The 6,541-nt window shown below is 47.7% G+C and overlaps 1 long non-coding RNA gene across 1 annotated transcript; it reads left to right on the forward strand.

The window, feature by feature from the left end:
- Nucleotides 1-2,690: 2,690 nt before the first annotated feature.
- On the forward strand, nt 2,691-5,907 carry LOC120617667 (uncharacterized). The gene is made up of 2 exons (XR_005656996.1): nt 2,691-4,482; nt 5,762-5,907. It is a non-coding gene; the product is annotated as an uncharacterized LOC120617667 (long non-coding RNA).
- Nucleotides 5,908-6,541: the final 634 nt, after the last annotated feature.

Consider the following 6,541-nt stretch of genomic DNA (forward strand, 5'->3'; position numbering starts at 1 on the left):
GTCAAGAAGGAGAAACAAAGAAGAAAAAAAAGATACTGAGAGAGATACAGTGACTTGTCCAGCATCACAGCACTGGCGAGTCATTGCATCATCCATCACTGCGAACCTGGAGTAGGGCAAGACTATCGGGTTCAAGGCGGCAAGATGTGGACAGAGGTGTAGCTCTGAATGAAGCCATGGGCTGGAGAGGAATTAGCTGGCTCACAAAGAGATCCAAGGATTGTCAGACGGGCTGAAACGGGGAGAAGGCATTCTAAGAAGAAGGGGAAACCACGAGAGGCTGGACAGATTGCGCTGTGTGTGTATGTGTGTGTGTGTCTGCGCGTGTGCATGTGCGTGTACACGTGCGTGTGTGTGCGTGCACATGTGTGCGTGTGCTCGGAGTGACCTAGAGCCTAGAAGAAAACGGGACTGCAGAGATAACCAGGGGCTGGTGCGTTTACAGTGCTTAAGTTAACAACGTTCAAAAAATACACACAGCTCTGGATCGGTACTGTCTGCAGCTCCCTTCTGGCTATCGGAAGTGGTTTACTCATGAGTCGTGTAGCTAGGCAGATGAAGGGTTAGCTCGCTAGTTTGTTACTTTGGAGCCCCATACCTTTTGAAGGACTGTTTCCTGGCGATGAGTTTTCTGCTTGTCGGTGGTGGCTAGGCCCTAACTTCTGGGAACGAGTAGATCAAACTATCCTAGGCTTTCTCATCAATACTCACCACAAGCGAAACTACAGTTGAAACCCACTGACAGGCTGAGAGTCGATGAGGAAAGCGTGCTAAGACAGGACTCTGAGGATCGAGCACGTCGTGAAGAGGTGCCCACACGTCTCCGTTCAGCGTGGTACAAACCCTTGCCATGTACACCAATCCCCACCCAGAGGAAGAGGAGTGGCCGAGAGGAATTTTGCCATCGGGTGCGCTTCCCACGGATTCCCATACAGGCCTTTGTGTGCTGACAGCAAACAGAGGTTTATCGAGTCCTTTTCATACTGCTCGGTCCAGGGACTGGTGGGGAGGGAAAGCTGAGATGCAGCTTTCCAAGGGGACTGAAAGCTTCTCCTTCGGGTCCGTCAATTTCGGTTCTCTGTTCTCTCTCTCTCTGAGCTACTGTGTCAGGGCGCGTCCTGGAAGCAGGAGCCGTCCAAGCAATTAAAAACAGAGGGAACCTGTTAAACCATCCTGTTTCTCCCTTCTCGTTCACCCAGTGAGTCACTCAGGCCTGCATTCTTCCACTTGTTCGACAAATATTTAGGGAGCCCCCACTGTGTGCCAGATACTGCTCCAGGCCCTTGCATAACTTTAACGTAGGAGGACGGGAGAGAATTCGAATGTTAATAAAGCCACAATCAGAGACTGCGATATGCTGATCGGCCCCACGGACAGGCCAGGGGGACACCTGCAGAACAAAGGAAGGTTTCTGTTGGGACTGCTGACAGCCCATTCCCCACACCACGAAGGGGAAACAGGAACAGCAGAGTGGCTGCCCTGCACAAAATAAAATCATTCATTCCTGATGGCTAAGACCATGGGGAACCTATGGATTCGAGGCTGGGAGCGGCCGGCAGGCCTTTCACGCCACATTGTCTTACCTTTTCACACTACGTGCTTTTCACCTTTCTCCCTTGCATCCATATCCAAGGAAATGGGTTAACGAAGTCTTTTAAACCATTACCCACAGGAACTAAAGGACGGTATATGAACTGAATTCCCCTAACACTCAGGGTCCCTCTCACTGTCTGCCTCTGAGAGGAGACCACTGTGGAGTGTGACCCCTTTTCTAATAAACTTTCCTTCTGACGCGAACTGTGGCCTGCGTGCTGAATTCTTTCTACACTCTCCGCCGAAGGCCCCTCTTCTCCTCTCAGCGCAGGCTTGGTCTCCCCGCCAACTCGGGGAAAGGTGCCCTGTCCCGCATCGACTTAACTCCACGCAGAGACGGACGGACGCGAAGGAATGAACGCACAGGGAAGAAAAGCATCACGTAGGTTAGAAGATTATGAGTATGATGGAGAAAAGACATATTGCAAGACATGAGAAGCTGCGAAGTCCGGGTCGTTAGCAAGGAGGCAAGAACCATAACAACAACAACAACAACAACAACAACAACAACAAACAGTGGTCGGGGAGGCGTTGTGTGCCAGAAGGAGGTGCCTCCCTCACAACCCTTCACCTCCACTCAAAAGTTCTTAAATCATCTCTGTACCTCCTGCTATGAAGAATCTGCAAAGGAATGCTCACGTAGTATCAGGAGAACTCTGAGTTCTCTCGAAAATGAGAAAGGGGTGTATGTAGCCGACTGGTTTTTGAGCAGGTACTCTGTTCGGGCATCGTTTTTCATGCTTACTTACAGTGAGCCTCACGACAGACTGAACAGGCAAATACTAGTATTATTCAGTATTGCAGACATGAAAATTAAAGCTCAAAGAAGTTACACAGCTTGTCTGTGGTCATAGTGCTAGTATATTTAGGTCTGAACCCAGCGACCTCCTCTAGAGCCCACACGATGTCCAAAAGTCACTTCTGTGTTCACAGCTGGTCACTGCTAAGCCAAGTTCAAACTTTGCCCTTTTAGGAAGATTTTAAGTGCCTGACTCAAAGTATCTTGAATTATGCCTCCCTATAATATGATATAATATTTGATATTATTTTTGCATCCAGCCCTAAAGAAAGAAAATTTAACAAGCTGCCTACCCTAATGTCACTGACGTTATTTCCAGTTTACTCAGACTGCTTTTGATGAGGTTTTACTCCATGTCAGTCACCGAGCTGGGGGCACTGACATAGCCCATGTTTCTCCATGGCAGCAGTGACAATGGTATGATTAGTAACAATCCACATTTCACCGGGTTTTGCTGCCATACGCTCACAGAGATCTTCCATCTCGATGAATGAAAAGACCCGATTAGAAACCGTGTTGCTTTTTAAATTTTCTTCCACAATATAAAACATTTTAAAAACAAAGTCTTGAGAAGTAAAACTTTTGGAGAAGAAAGGAAAGCCAGAATTGGGATTTATTTTGGTGAAATGAATAGTGGTTTCCTGCCGGGAGCAAACCACCGTAACTTTCCAGAGACCCGTGGGTTCGACGCGTATCGGTGACGCCCTCACAGGCCTGTGCGTTTCCACCATCATTTCTGTGAGGCCCATACCCGGTGAGAAATCAACGCTCAGAGCATCTCCTTGGAAGGAAGCAGATTCTCTCCCCTCATCTTGAGTTGGTGGGGTCAAGAATTAGAGGATGGTATGTCCAACGTTCAAGGGGCTCTTTCTCTCGATCCACGTGGGAACGGTCTTCGTTCCGGGACCAGCTTCTATTTACATCTGGGGGGAAGTTATACAGTTCTCTTCCCTTTGCTGTTAACCATAACAATTTCTCCAGTCTTCCCTGAGGGTTATGTAAACTGAAAGTCAACAGTTGGCTGTGTGGATGAAGCTCATCAACCTCCTGGTGACTGGGCAAGGGAAGCTTGCCATGGTTGTTGACATAAGAGGAGACTCAGCAAGATGTAAATCATTAACTTCAAAGTAAGGAAGAAATGTATCTGGGGTGAGAAGAACCAGATTTACTAGGATATGATTTAATTTATGCATATTTTAATTGATTTAAAATAATATCCCAGTGGATTTCTCTATAAGGAGGCATCTCTTTAAGTATCCCCTTGGCGACGTCACCTTCTGAAGAGGCCAGTTGCTGGGTTTGAATGCCTGCAGTAGACGGTAAAGCTGGAGAAGACCGTGAGAGAGAGTCCGGACTGTGAAAATGAATTGAGGTGGAGCTGCGTCGAGGATGTGGAGTGAGGAAAAGCTGCTGTTTCGAGGGCAGTAACGGTCAGGACAGGAAAACGAGAGCGGGTTTCGAAGTGCTCCCTTTGCCCTGGTGGCTCAGACCAATTGTGTTCTGCAGATCTGTCACCGTGTATCCCAGGAGAGGAGACAGCCACCTCCTACCCTCCAGGAAACCAGAAAACTGGCTCCTAGCCCAGTTCTCTTGCTCCTATGGCTTTTAACGTTTTCCGCTTCATCTACCTGACCCGATTTGAATTCTACCGAAACTGATTTTCTCTAAGCTGATATCTAGGTTCTAGCATCTTAGGTATTCTAAACCTTAAAGTATTTAAACAATTTTCTCTGACATAGCCAAAGCAACTTTCCTAGCTTTCTGTATGAGGTCTACAACATTCTTAAAATACCATTCTGCCAGATGGTTCATATGCTTCTGCTAACGCCCAGGGGAGGATCCAGATGCTCAGACTGTGGTTTCCCCTGGCAGAAAATCAGAAGGAATCTCAGAGCTGGAAAGGACCTTGAAAGACATCTGGTTCTTGGTTCACTTCTGTTGTCAGATGAACTAACGACTAGACCCACCTAGGCAGAGGTATATGCAAAATGAGGAACAGAAAATGGCGCTGGTTAGACTGTTGACCCAGGTCCCTGTTTCACTGCCATGATGCCGCTGCTCCTGTCCCTGCTCCCCATCAGGCCGCGAAGGTATCCGCACCCACCCACCCTCATTTGGGGTTTGCACTGATGAGTGCCTAGGCTGGTCCTCCCTTCCCTTTCTCTGAGCATCAGAAGGTTGGCTTAGGACATCACATGGCTGACCCTCTTGACAACCAGGCCTATGTCCGTTGACACTGGTCATCCTCTTAGGGTGGCTGACTTAACTGTTGCTTTCAGATCGTATTACCCCTCTTCGAATGCCCCTGCCCCCGGATCTCATGGTGTGGCACTTTCAAAGTATAGTCCCCCAGTTTTTTGATATTGAGAGGTTGGGCCTATGTTCTTTCATGGAGAGGTTGGGCCTATGATCTTCTGATAGATCTGGTCTCCAAGACTGTTTGGCCAACAGAATTCAGTGGATGTGATGCTGTGGCCATTTTCGCATGCCGGCTTTGTGAAACTGGCAGCCTCCATTTCTTGGGTCTTGGGTGTCCCACTTTTGGAACCCAGGCACTAGGCAGCCCATGGAGTGGACTAGAAGAAAACATAGTGGGAAGAAACAGAGATCCACAGCCTTCGGCCCCTGATGAGTTCCCAGCTGCCAGCCAGCACCGACTTGCCAGGCATGTGAGTGAGTCACCTTGCAAGTGGCCCCAGGAGACAGCCTCAGCTGATGCCACATGAGGCAGAGACGAGCCTTTACTATCAAGGCCTCTCCAAGTTATAGCCTCATGAGTGACATAAATAACTGTTCTTTTGGACTCTAGGTTTGACATATTTGTTATAAATCTAAGCTTCTTTTCCCTCTAAAATTCTTCTATGAATCTACATATTTTTTTAAAGTGGGTAATTTCTTGGTTTTAAGTCGAGAGCCAACTTTGGTTAGTTGTTTCTACGTCATTGCCCGTTTTCTCCATCAGATTCCTCATTGTAATCAGAGCCTTCCAGTAGAGTTCCGAAGCTTAGACAAGTAACCTGGCACTAAGCAAGAAGCATTTCTTTCTTTTTATGTTGGATTCAGCGTAGTTGGGGCCATATGCATCTCTTGTAATTTAGCTGAATAAAAACAGTATATCCTGGCTTCTTCATGTTCTCATGAACTAAGTTGACTCATCTCTCAACTAAATAACATTTATGCTTTCCACTTTGTCTAATGCTTAGAAACCTCCAGCCAAAATTCTTTTCTAGTAGATCTCTAGCAAATAAAGAAGACTAATATTCACTTCAATTGGAGAGAAGCAGGCTTTGAGTGGAGGGGCAGTGCTCATGCTTAAAAGACAAGAATGGTTATTCTCTCCTTCTCTCCTTTTATCTATCTCTCTTCCAGGAGGAAGCATCGGCCAACCCCTCTCTTTCACGCCTATCTCTGGATAAGAAGGAAAAGTAAACAACGGAAGAGCAGAGGGGAGTGGGTAGGATGGGAAGGCACTCCACATTTACATTTTCACTGCACAATAAACGTTTTAATAAGGTGGACTTCTTGTGAAGTAGATAACAGAATTTTACTTTTGAGGCTTTGAGAATTAATGATTTCCAGGACATCACATACTTTCTAGTAGCAAACAGCCTGAAATCTGAGTAAACCCAGGATCATTCGATCAATGTTAACATCACGCCCTTACACTGGGGAAAATGACAGAGGCCAGCCACCACCCAGGCCCCAAGGAAGATGTCCAAGAATGTGGTGGCTGCCCTTCCAAAGTCAACACCCAGGCCTGCCCTGTTGGGAGTGTATCTCAGGCACCCCAGTTTCCTCCTTCTGCTTCCCTCCAGACTAGACTTCCTCAATTGCCTGCCTCAATCCCTTCAGGGTCTAGAAATGGGGTTCGGAGAGGAGCTCAGGGACTCCCTTGGAGGCGGGGACGGGAGAGGAGGGATGGGTACCTTGCCAGGGTACCCTGTTATCTTCCCTCTTGACGTTCATTTGTTTTGCTTTGTTGCTGGATGGAAGAGAGGAGGGAGAGTCATTTGGGGTGCAGCAGTCAGTCCCCTTTACCGCGTGTCAACTCCCCCACCCCCGGGATGCCGGAAGAGCAAAGTGAAGCTGCTCAGCCATGACCGTGCCCTGGTCTGTCCTTCCTTTCTTTCTAGTCCCACCAGAAAAGTA

Source organism: Pteropus medius, unplaced genomic scaffold, assembly GCF_902729225.1.
Source record: "Pteropus medius unplaced genomic scaffold, Ma_sr-lr_union100, whole genome shotgun sequence".
NCBI classification, from domain to species: domain Eukaryota; kingdom Metazoa; phylum Chordata; class Mammalia; order Chiroptera; family Pteropodidae; genus Pteropus; species Pteropus medius.